Here is an 11,405-nt window from a genome sequence, read left to right on the forward strand (position 1 = left end):
CACGCGGAGGCGGGGGCTGGCATGGGTGGGCCTGGTTCAGCAGAGGGGAGCCAGGCCAGAGGCTCCTGGTGATCCAGGACGCAGAGCCCAGCGCACCGGCCGGAGACGGCCTCCTGGGGGGCCACGGGGCGGCGTGGGCAGGTTCCAGAGCGGCCGCTCTCCCGTGGGATGGAGGGGTGGCGGGAGCTGCGACGACGCCCTCCCGATTCTCTGCTGCAGGGGCGAGCGCAGAGGGCTTGTCCGCCAACCTCGGGGCAGCCGGGGCGCCGCAGGGGAGGGGGCCGCGGGGGGACGCTGTGCTGAAAAGAGCACGGCAGGCAGCAGGCGGCGGGGCCCGCACGCCGCTCCTGCCCCGGAGCACCTCCCCGATGGCGCTGCGCCCGCCTGGATCCCTAGCCACCCAGGTCGTGCTCCACGACCACCACCCCCGCCCCGGCGGGGTCCCCAGAGGCCCCTCGTGTGTCCCAAGTGCTGCTGCATCAGCCTTGAGTCTCGCACCGTCTGTAAACTTGTACAGGATGAAAACCACACTGTACCCCGCTTTGTGGCCCCCCGAAACTAGGGCAGAGTGGGCCGTCCAGAAATGGCAGGAGAGCTACGGATGGACGCTCAGCCCCGGCCAGGGCGTCCCAGCGGGGAAACCCGTTTCCCTCGGGGTCAGAGCGAAAGGGGTCCGTGGGCTCCACGGAGGGAGGACGCACTCTCTGTTACGGATTGGACTGAACCATGTCCCCCAAAGTCACGGCCAAGGCCAGACCCCAGCCTGGAGTGGAATCCTATTTGGAAACAGGGTCTTCGAACACGTGATTCACGGAGGCCGAGCTGGCGTCCTTACAAGAGCAGGACATTTGGGCGTGATCAGACAGGACGGGAGAGGCCGTGGGACAACCGAGGCAGAGAATGACGCCCAAGGCTGGCTGGCCCCCCACCCCAGCCGGGAGAGGGCCGAGGCCCGGTTTCTCCTGGACTCTGGAGAGAGCACGGCACTGGCCACAGTTTTGATTTGGGACCCCCCACCTCCAGGACTGTGAACCCATCAGCGCGGGCCCCCGCAGCCCTCCAGTGTGCAGAACTTTCCAGGGTGGCCTGGAGAAGCGAAAGGGTTTCCCAAGACGAGAGAGGTGCGTCTCTCACTTGCGTTGGATGCTCCCGAGGCCCAGGAAGGGGGTCCCGCTGTGGGGTCTCCCTGGCCACCTGCAAATACTCACACCACAAAAGCTGACTCTTCTTTTATTTTTAATGATATATTTTAATTTATTTCTCTCCCCTTTCCCCTGTTATCTGCTCTCCGTGTCTATTCACTGTGTGTTCTTCTGCGTCCACTTGTATTATCAGGCAGCACGGGGAATCTGTGTTTCTTTTTTCTTATGTCATCTTGCTGCAGCAGCTCTCCTGGCACTCCTGGGTGGGCTGCGCTTTTTTCATGTGGGGCGGCTCTCCTTATGGGGTGCACTCCTTGCGCATGGGGCTCCCCTACGTGGGGGGCACCCCTGCGTGGCAGGGCACTCCTTGCGCACATCAGCACTGCACATGGGCCAGCTCCACACGGGTCAGGAGGTCCTGGGTTTGAACCCTGGACCTTCCATATGGTAGGTGGATTGCTCTATCCGTTGAGCCACGTCTGTTTCCCACTGACTCTTTTCAGAATTAAGATGCTCCAGTCTCCCCTGCGTCAGCCACCTCGTGTTAGGACGTGGGGAGGCCACGGGCATCGGGGAGGAGCTCGGGGGAAGCTGAGTTAGGAGCACGTTTAATCTGGGTCTGCAGGGCTGAGGGCGGCGGCTCTCTCTGCCTGCCCCTGGCTGTCCCGGGGAGGGGTTCCCACTGCCCGCTGGTTCACCCAGAGCCGAGCCCTGCGGAGGCAGGAATGTGCCCGATGGGGTCCCCCCGGGGCTTGTGGCTGGCGGAGGAGAAGCAGAGTGGGAACGTGGGGAGCAGGAAGCTAACCTGGGGGGCTTGCTTAGAGCCCTGGACACGTAAAACAGCAAAGCCGAGGACGTGTCCTTCACTGCTGCCAGTCTAAAGTCCCCTCCTCTCAGGAATCCGCTCGAGGTCCCACAGACTTTTTGCACGGGAGTTAGAACTCATCAGAGTTCCTGCAGTGTCGCAGACAGCCTGTGGGCCGGCTTGGAGTCCCATATTCCATGCATGCCAACTATCAGTGATAAAAAGCCAATGTTGACCAGCTAGGGGAAGCTAGGGGAAGTTTTCCCATGCTCGGGGAAGTTTCCGTTACCCTTCTCTTCTTCCTATTAAAAAAAAATACGACAAAACTCTTGTCATGTGAACCAGACCACAAGTCATACAGCCAAAAATACAGGGAAAAACTACACAGTCAGGTGGGGCAGTTAATTATTAAAAATATCAGATTGTTTTCTGAGTTCTGGGAAGTGTATGGTATTGGTCAACTTCCAAAAAACCATAATTTGCCGTGACTTCTCTTGCTTTAAATAAATTTTACTTGGTGTCACGTTCTGCATTCAGAATTACATATTCCTTTTCTAAAAGCAGATACCATGAACGGTTTGATTTCAGTGTCTCGAGCCCCCCGGGTCCCACCCGGGAAGCCCCAGCACCCTGAAGTGGATGATGTAATCAGGGTGGAATTTGAGGAGGGGTAGGGGGGGCAGGATCTGGGTGTTCTCCCTCCTACCAGATGGGAGGGATGCGAGTTCCGCTGCCTCTTAGAGAGGACAGACTCGGCGGTGGGGGGGGTGGCGGGCAGCCCCTTGACAGTGAGCGCTCACTGGCGACACAAGGAAGGGGCCCAGGGGGTTTGAGGAATCTGTGGGTGCAGAGTAGGAGCCACCACCAGCCAAGCGGGGGAGGGCAGGCTTCAGGGGGAGGCAGGAGCCGAGCTGGCCCTTCGAGGGGATGGGAAGCGTGGGAGCTGGAGCTCTGGGGGGCCCGGGCATAGGCAAGGTCAAGGACGAGGTACCGGCAAGCCAGTGGGCGGATGGAAGGGTAGGTAGGGGACAGGGGTGCGGGCGTGGGAAACCGGAGCAAGAGGCACGTGCCGTTCTGGGGTGGGGGGCCCTTGGGCCCCAGGGGAGCTGCTGGCTGTCAATCAGGGAGGCCTCCAGAACCAGGCACCCCCCAGCTGCTAAGCCACCCCCTGCCGCAGGCCGTGACACTCCTGGGCCAGCTCCCACACCAGCGCACACAAACGGGCACCTGTGGAGGCCGAGCGCCCACGCCCGCGTCTTGGAATTGGGGGTGCTCTTAGGAGAGGAGAGCACCCCTTACCCGGAAAGCCACCCTCCCCAAACCTCAAGTAGCTGCTGGTGTCACCCCGCAGGAGCCAGGCCTGCCCAGGAGCAGATCCGCCACGCTCCGCTGGGGCCCCGCTGGGAAGGCCGCTCGGTCAGAAAGCTGGAGACACGTGCCTAGACGAGGCAGTCTTCCTCTTCCTTTGTTAACTTTTGTTTATATATACACACCACACAAAGCCACATACAAGTAATTCCTGGCTGTCACATAAACACGGAATGTTTTAAAAAGCCTCAAGACAAAAAGAACTACTACACCGCAGAGATAACCTGTTAGGATTTGGGTGTATTTCCTTCCATTTTTGCCCCTTATGTGTAGACAACAAACTGTGGTGTTTCCCTATAAAATATTATTGGTATTGCCTATGTAATTACATGTCCTTTGAAATAGTGATTTGCAATGGCTGTGTGATATACCGTCCAGGGGTAGCTAATAATTCGATCAACCGATTTTATTTAGATTCTTTCCAATTGTCTGCAATTACAAAGAAATCCAGAGTGGACGCCCTTGTGCATGCATCATTCCCTCCTCATGGGGACTTCCTGGGGACAAGTGCTAGAAGTACAGGCAGGTGTGACCTGGCGGTAGGTCAGGGGCCTGGTGAACAGAGGTTCTTAACCCTGTTTGTTGTTTGTTGCTCCATGGACCCCTCTGCCAGTCAGGGGGAAACCACGGGCCCCTCGCTAAGTCCACACTCTACCGTGCATTAATTAATAAATACAGCACACCCGCACCAACACGTCCCCACAAGAATAATGCTTTTTTGAAATTCAGTTCAAGCTCACGGACCCCTGGTGAAGAGCCCCTGATGGAGAGACTTACCCACCTCTCCTGTCCTCTCCCTGCCTCCTGTGGGATGGCCAGAGTTTGAATGGGGTGGACTTACCTGGGCTGCAGGGGTAACCCTGATTGTTTCGCCCCGGCCAGGTGAGTCTGGCCTCTTGCTCCAGCAGATGACCTTCACCTAGGCCCATCGGGGACCAAAGAGATGGCTTCAGAGACGGGCACACGGGGTCGACCTCCTGCCAGCGAGACATGGGGGGAGCTTCACTTGACAAACTCAGGATGAAGCCCGTAACTGGTAAAGAACAAGGAACGTCCTCTCGTGGCGACCCTCTGCATTTTAGGAAAAGTGATGTCATGGGAGCCCCTGACTCCTTATGTTCGGAGGGTCTTCCGATCCCTTTACAGGGGGGAGGGTGAAAGCAGCATCAACGCGCCGCCCCCTCTTCGTTAGGAGAAGCAGTGGATGTGGGCCCGGGGAAAGCCAGAGTCCACTGTGAGCCGTTCTCTAGCCAACGGGAACGGGCTGGCGTTGGTCCACGGCACATCGGACTGCTCTGATGTGTATTCCAGAATTTGTTTCAGGCCCTGTCCCCGGAGAACACTCGTCCTAGCATAAAAGGTCGGGCGCGCTAAACGCCCGGTTGCAGCTTGGCCAGGATGGCGCGGCGCACGGCAGGGCAGCACGCGGTCCAGCAGGCACAGCCACGCGGGGCTGAAGTTGGCTTGGAAGGCCACGGCGGCCACGCCGCGCCTGCCCCAGTTGGCCAGGCTGTCCCGCAGCCGCAGCCACGGCTGCAGCGTGTCACCGGCTGAAAGAGCGCAATGGAGAACACCACATTCGTGGGCCACGGGCCGGGCGGGCCACGTGGGGCAGCCCACCATGCCCCCGCCATGGGCGCCCATGAGCTGGAGGGAGCTGTGCTCTAATCGCCTATTTTCCACCTGTGGGTGAGGCCGGGACTCCCACCTGGGCTTCTGGGGTGGGCACAGCGCAACACCTTTAGCACCCACTGCTGGACAGAGGGCAGCAGTAGTTCAGTAGCCACTTGGACTCCCCGCCCAGGGAGGGCACGCCCACCTTAGGGCGCGGGAGGGACCCAGCAGGGGCTCTGTAGTGACAAGAGGGCGGGGCATGCCCCAGATCCCACGAGGATGCCGCGGGCTTGCTTGACTGATCCCCCAGGTAGGCGGGAACCGAAGCCCACTGCTCGGGGAGAAGCAGGTGTGTGCCTGCCCCCACCATGAGGGGGTTCTGCCTGGGGGAGCTCGTCTGTGGGAGCAGGGGGGAGGGGAAGTTGCCTTCCTGTCCTTGGAGGCCCCCCACTTTCACCGGCTGTCAAAGCAGTACATAATAGGGAGCCATAATCTTAGGTCATACCCCAGAAGCTGCCTCCTATTACACTACAGCTCCATCTAGATAAATTCTTATTAGTATAATTCAAGGCCCGACATATCTAGAATAAATAAGAAAAAATTAGGCCAGAGTGTTTAATGGCAGTTTCTTTTTTTTTCCCCCAAAGATTTTGTTGTTTATTTCTCTCCCCTTCCTCCCTCCCCCCTCCCAGTTTTCTGCTCTCTGTGTTCTTCTGTGTCCGCTCGTATTCTTGTCAGTGGCACCGGGAATCTGTGTCTCTTCGTTGTGTCATCTTGCTGCATCAGCTCTCCGTGTGTGTAGCTCCACTCCTGGGCAGGCTGCACCTTTTTTTCTTGTGGGGTGGCTCTCCTTACAGGGCGCACTCCTTGCGTGTGGGGCTCCCCTACGCGGGGACACCCCTGTATGGCAGGGCACTCCTTGCGCACATCAGCACTGCGCATGGCCAGTTTTCATCACACGGGTCAGGAGGCCCAGTGTTTGAACCGTGGACCTCCCATGTGGTAGGCAGATGCTCTATGCATTGAGCCAAATCTGCTTCCCAATGGCAGAGTTTCTGTCAGTGGAATCCATTTTTTTCTCTCCTCCCCTTTCCCCTCCCCCTCTGCCACCCTACTGTTGTTCCTGGCTGTGTCGAATCACTGTGGAATCTTCTGTATCTATTTCTTTTTTTGTCTTCTTCTCGTCTTTCTCCTCTAGGATTCACCAGGATTCGATCCTGGGGACCTCTGATGTGGAGAGAGGTTCCCTGTCAATTGCATTCCTGGCTTCTGCTGCACTTCACCTTGACTCTCCCCTTCATCTCTCTTTTGTTACATCATCATCTTGCCGCATGACTCACTTGCATGGGCACTGGCTAATTGTGCGGGGACTCAGCTTGATGCGTGGGCACTGGCTCACCCGATGGGCACTCGGCTCGCCACATGGGCACCCACATGGGCATTTGACTCACCATGCAGGTACTCAGCTCACCATGTGGGCACTTGGCTCACCGCATGGGCACTTGGCATGCCATGCGGGCACCCACGCAGGCACTCGGCTCATCGTGAATGCACGCTTTCTCTTCTTTTTCACCAGGAGGCCGCAGGGATCGAGCCCAGCTCCTCCCGTATGGTAGGCGGAGGCTGTATCACTTGAGCCACATCTGCTTCCCAGAATCCTTTCTTTAATATGACACAATGTTTCAGAGAACAAGAGCCATGGAACACACTTCAAGAAAGACTGAGCTAGTGCAGTGTGCTCAATGTCTGCATATTGGAATAAGACAGAGAAATGCCTTGCCCCGCGGTGCACAGTTTGTTCTAGAAAGCGAATCTCTCGATGTTGGTCCATGTTAGCATGTTGTCTTCCTTGTGAAAGGGGAACATTGGAATTGATAATGAGTTAAATTCATAAACAAAAGGAAGTCACATTTTTATTCTCAGCACAATGTTGATCTAAATGCAATGGCACAGAATTTGGATTTGGGGGAGGGATGTGGCTGTGAATCCTCTGTCCAGAACGACTTTTCCCCATGCCAGTTATTCCTAGGCTGAGCAGCTCACTGCCTGGGGAGGCAAAGAGGACAAGCTCCAGCCCGACACAGGGCACAGCTGCGCTGTCCAATCCCAGGTCACGAGCCAACCCCTGCGTCTCCTGAGCAGGTCGGGCTTGGCTGGACTGAGTGAGAGGAGCAGTGACCATCTCATGCTCACTGACTTTCAAAGACTCAGAGCAGCAGCAGGAGTAGCTCAGTGATGGAGCGCCTGCTTCCCATGGATGGGGTCTCGGGCTCAACCCCTTGTACCTCCTCAAAAAGAAAAGATCACAACAACTCAGTGCAGAAGAAGACTACAAAATATTGCACTAATCATCTCTATAGTGATTGGATGTCAAAATGACAACATATTCAGTTAAATAAAATACATTCCTAAAATTAATTTTACCTGTTGACTTTCACTTTGTTTGATGTGGCTACTAGAAAGTTTCATATTCCATCTGGGCTCGCGTTCCTGGCTCACCTTATATTTTGATCAGCCTGAAGGACCTGCAGAACAGCCAAGGTAGGGAAGCAGGTGCCTCTGCTGGGCGCTCCCGAGGCTGCCAAGGGGGAGAGTTTCAGCTTGCTGGGCCCAGAAGACGTAGGGTGCAAGTTCCGGAAGAGGTCTGTGCAACCTCCCTCGTCTCCCAGAAGGCCAGGGGATGGGTGGAAGAGCGCTCTATGATAAAATCCAGCCTCCTTTTAAGATGCAGACGACTTGCTTTTCTTTAGCTGTTAAAGGCTGAGGCTGACGGCCCCTCTTGCCCCAATTCCGCCTATTAGAAAGCAGAGCAATTCAGAAAGGGAGGACGTGATGCTTTCCTGCCAGGAGAGGGCAGTGTGGAGCGCGCCCTGCTCCCTGAGCAAGGGGCTGTTCCATACAAAACCCAGCCAAGGGCGGCAGGCCTTCACCCAGCAAGTTCAGGGGTGCTCGCGGAGTTCCGTTGTCGCGTTTTTGGAGGAACTAAATGATTACAACCCAATCCATTTCTTAAAGAGGACTGACCGGCTTCCCTGTTTCAAAATAAATATAACCATGATCAAAAAGTAGGAATGCTTCCACTTGACATAGGTGTGCAATGGACACAACCAATCCAATGTCCACAGAGAAAATGTGGCATTCGTGTGGGAACGGTAGCCATGGGGGCTGCTGGGTGTGGGGAACGGGAGGAAGAGATGAGATGTGGAGGCGTTTTCGGGACGTGGAGTTGTCCTGGATAGTGCTTCACGGACAATTACGGGACACTGTAGATCCCCCCAGGGCCCACTGGATGGAACGTGAGAGAGTCTGGGCTATGATGTGGACCATTGACTATGGGGTGCAGTGATGCTCAGAGATGAACTTACCAGGTGCAATAGATGTATCACGATGATGGGAGAGAGTGTTGCTGTGGGGGGAGTGGGGGGAGTGGGGGGCGGGGGCGGTGGGGTTGAATGGGACCTCATATATTTTTTTTAATGTAATTAAAAAATAATAATAATAAATAAATAAATAAATAAAAAGAGGATCACAAAAAAAAAAAAAGTAGGAATGCTTCGACACGTTTGCAAAAAGACCTTTGACAGTTTTGTACAACAGGAGATTGTTAGAAAGCAAAAGAGGAGACGCCCCTAAGCCAGCCGCAAAGAGGAACGACCCCAAGTGCCTTGGTGCTTTACCCTCCCCAAGAGCCTTGGTGCTTTAGGGTAAATCAAGGTACAGGTAGGAAACGGCTGCCTGTGGGACCCCCAGGTCAAAGGTCTCGTGAATTGTCCCATGCCATCAGGGCCGGCCTGGGGGAGGGAGCCAAGCTCCCTTCACTGCCCTGCTTCCCCTGCCGGGACACCCCAGGAGCGGCTCGGACACGGGCCTCTGTACTTTAATTTACATTGATTTGTTCGTTTTTAATCGACCAAGCCAGCAATGTGAGAAAAGCGCATTTGTCTTCCTTCATTGGACATTTTCCTCTGCAGGGCTTGTGGGCAGCCCGGCCAGCCCCTGGGGAAGCCCGAGCAGGCCCGGCTCTGTATGGAATGCATTCCCCAGGGAGCAGGCACACGTGTTGGAAACAGAATAGAGAGCTCCAAAGGGAAAAGTCTAATTCTCCCTCTCCTCCTAGCTCCACTTTTCCTAGCTACGCTCCCAGCATCTCCCTTCGTTTTGGGCTCCCCCTTCCTGGCAGAGGGCCCTGGCTGGCCCTGGGCCTGGGGTGTAGGGGGGGGTCCCCCAGGGATGCACAAGTCCACCATCCTTCCCCAGGCCTGTGGAAGCCACTGTGGCCTTAGATGGGTTAAGAGCAGGGCTGTGTTTTATTGCACTGTGCTTCACAGCACTTTAATTTTTCAGTTGCCAACACTTTTGCAAGAGAAGGGCAAGAGGCAGTAAAGTACTTGCCTAATTGCACACTGTCGTGCAGCCAAAGACAGTGGCGCCGGCGCACTAAAAGCGCAGGCAAGCGTGGAGGTGCGTGGGTGCCCGGCAGGAGAAGCGGGGAGTCACAGCTAACGCGGGGTGCGGGGCTGCTCAGCCAGCGGCGCGGCCCTCCCCGGCGGCCCCTCTTTCTCCAGCCCGGCCACCGCTGTCCCATCCCACGTGGGCTGCGTGGACCGTCCTGGGCCTGCGCGGGGAGGTACACACGACCCCTGGGATCCCGCGGGCAGGGAGGGCTGTGGCCTGTTTGCTGGCGCCCGCTGAGCCGAGGACAGGACAGACGCCTGGGGGCGGGAGCTCGAGCCCTTTGCCTGCCCTGCGGGGCCACCGCCCCTGGGGTCCTGCCGAGAAGCTCAGGCGCCCTACGGGGCACCCTCGGACTTACCCAGCCCCGAAACAAGGGGTGCAGAGCGGAAGCTGCGGCCTCCCCAGGGAATGATGGGCCGGGGCTGGGGGGCCCGGCTGGGGCGTGGGGGCCGTGGAAACTGCCAAGTTCACATCTCCCCACTCTGCGCACGTGGGTGTCCTTGGGGACTCGGGGAGGAGCCTCAGACCCAGTGTTCCCCGCCGCCCGGCTCTTGAACACTGCCACAAGCAAAGAGCCACATGCTTTTTGTTTTTCAGCCAAACGGGTCCCCGCTGACGCCTTGAACTCGGTTGCTGGAGTCCCCGCCTTCCGGGCGAGTGCGTGCGCCCTCAGAGGGGCCGGCAGGGAGCGCTGCGGCCGCGCGGGCGGAGGGGCGAGACCGGGGAGGCGCCGCCCGCGGACCCCAGCCCGCGGTCCCCGGACCCCCCGGACCCCGGGCCCCCGACCCCCATCCGGATCCCCGGACCTCGGCACCCCCGGACCCCGGACCCCGGCTCCCGGGCCCCCGGACCTCCAGGCCCCCGGACCTCCAGGCCCCCGGCCCCAGGAACCCTGAACTCCGGACCCCCAGCCCCCCGGACTCCCCGGACCCCGGACCCCCGGGCCCCACGGATCTCCGGACCCCCCGGGCCCCCGGACCCCCGGCTGGCCGACTCATGGGGCGGCGTGCGCCCTGCCCGCTCCGAGAATCTGGTGCCAAGACTCGGGACGTGCGTGTCCTCCAGGAGCGGCAACCGCGGGACCCGGGGCGCCGTGGAGGCGGCAGCCCCGTCCCGATCCTACCCCGGGTCGGGTGGGAGTGTGGGAAGCTCGCCCCTGGGGCTTGGGGACTCGGGGGACAAGTCCGGGCACGGGCCCCGCGGCTCCCGGGAGCAGCCGGCTCCGTCCCGCGGCCTCGGGGAGGGTGGCCCGGGTGCCCGGAGGCGCGGCGGCCCCTGCTGCCCCGGGGGGGGCGCCTCCCGCCCTTTGCGGGGTTTCTGGAATGTCCGTGATTTGGCAGACGGAAGCTTCCTACGCCCCTCTCTCAAGTTACTCTTTCTTTTTTACCTATTTTATTTTGAAGCCATTTCAACCTTACAGGACAGTTGCAAAAATAACACAAAGCCACACCAGAAAATTCCAATATCCCCTCTGCCTGGATAGCCAGGTTCACTAACTTTCATCGTTTTGCCACATTTGTTAGAGGATTATCTGTCAGTCTGTCTGTCATCTATCCTCTGTCTAGTCCATCGACCTGTCCTCTGTGTAATCCGTTTATCTGTCTCTCCAGGTATCTGTTACCCTCTAATCCAGGGATTCTTAAGCAAGGGCCCAAGGGGACCCCTTAGAGGTCCATGGAAAGATTTCTGGGTGTCTGTGAACTGAACTGAAAAAAAATCAATTTATTATCTTTATTTTCTCTGACCTCTAACTGAAGTATAGCATTGCCTTCACTTACGAATGTATGCAATAAATTACAGTAGTGTTCATTTCATACCCCATTACAGTTGTTGCATATCTCAAAAAATTGCTCATGCTCATCCATACTTTAAAATGATGGTAGTTGTCAGCCCCGAAGCTAGTTGAGTGTCGTAAAACTATCTGCGGCTACATTCTGAGAAGGGGCCTGTGGTTTTTGCCTCACTGGCAAAGGGGTCTGTGGAACAAAAAAGGTTAAGAGCGCCTGCTCTAATCCAGCTAG

General features: G+C 57.4%; 2 long non-coding RNA genes across 3 annotated transcripts; one reads left to right on the forward strand and one right to left on the reverse strand.

Annotated features, from left to right (window-relative positions):
* Positions 1 to 1,199: 1,199 nt before the first annotated feature.
* LOC111766025 (uncharacterized) lies at positions 1,200 to 9,986 on the reverse strand. 2 transcript variants are annotated; one of them, XR_002798191.3, is made up of 4 exons: positions 9,743 to 9,986; positions 7,429 to 7,723; positions 4,157 to 4,292; positions 1,200 to 2,249 (listed from the first exon to the last, which is right to left on the reverse strand). It is a non-coding gene; the product is annotated as an uncharacterized lncRNA (long non-coding RNA). The 2 variants fall into 2 exon arrangements; XR_011648730.1 differs by lacking the exons at positions 1,200 to 2,249; positions 4,157 to 4,292 and adding an exon at positions 5,512 to 7,217.
* LOC139438909 (uncharacterized) lies at positions 9,399 to 11,205 on the forward strand. The gene is made up of 2 exons (XR_011648731.1): positions 9,399 to 9,556; positions 9,982 to 11,205. It is a non-coding gene; the product is annotated as an uncharacterized lncRNA (long non-coding RNA).
* The last annotated feature ends 200 nt before the right edge of the window (positions 11,206 to 11,405 follow it).

The sequence above is a fragment of the Dasypus novemcinctus genome, chromosome 4 (genome assembly GCF_030445035.2).
Source record: "Dasypus novemcinctus isolate mDasNov1 chromosome 4, mDasNov1.1.hap2, whole genome shotgun sequence".
Classification (NCBI taxonomy): domain Eukaryota; kingdom Metazoa; phylum Chordata; class Mammalia; order Cingulata; family Dasypodidae; genus Dasypus; species Dasypus novemcinctus.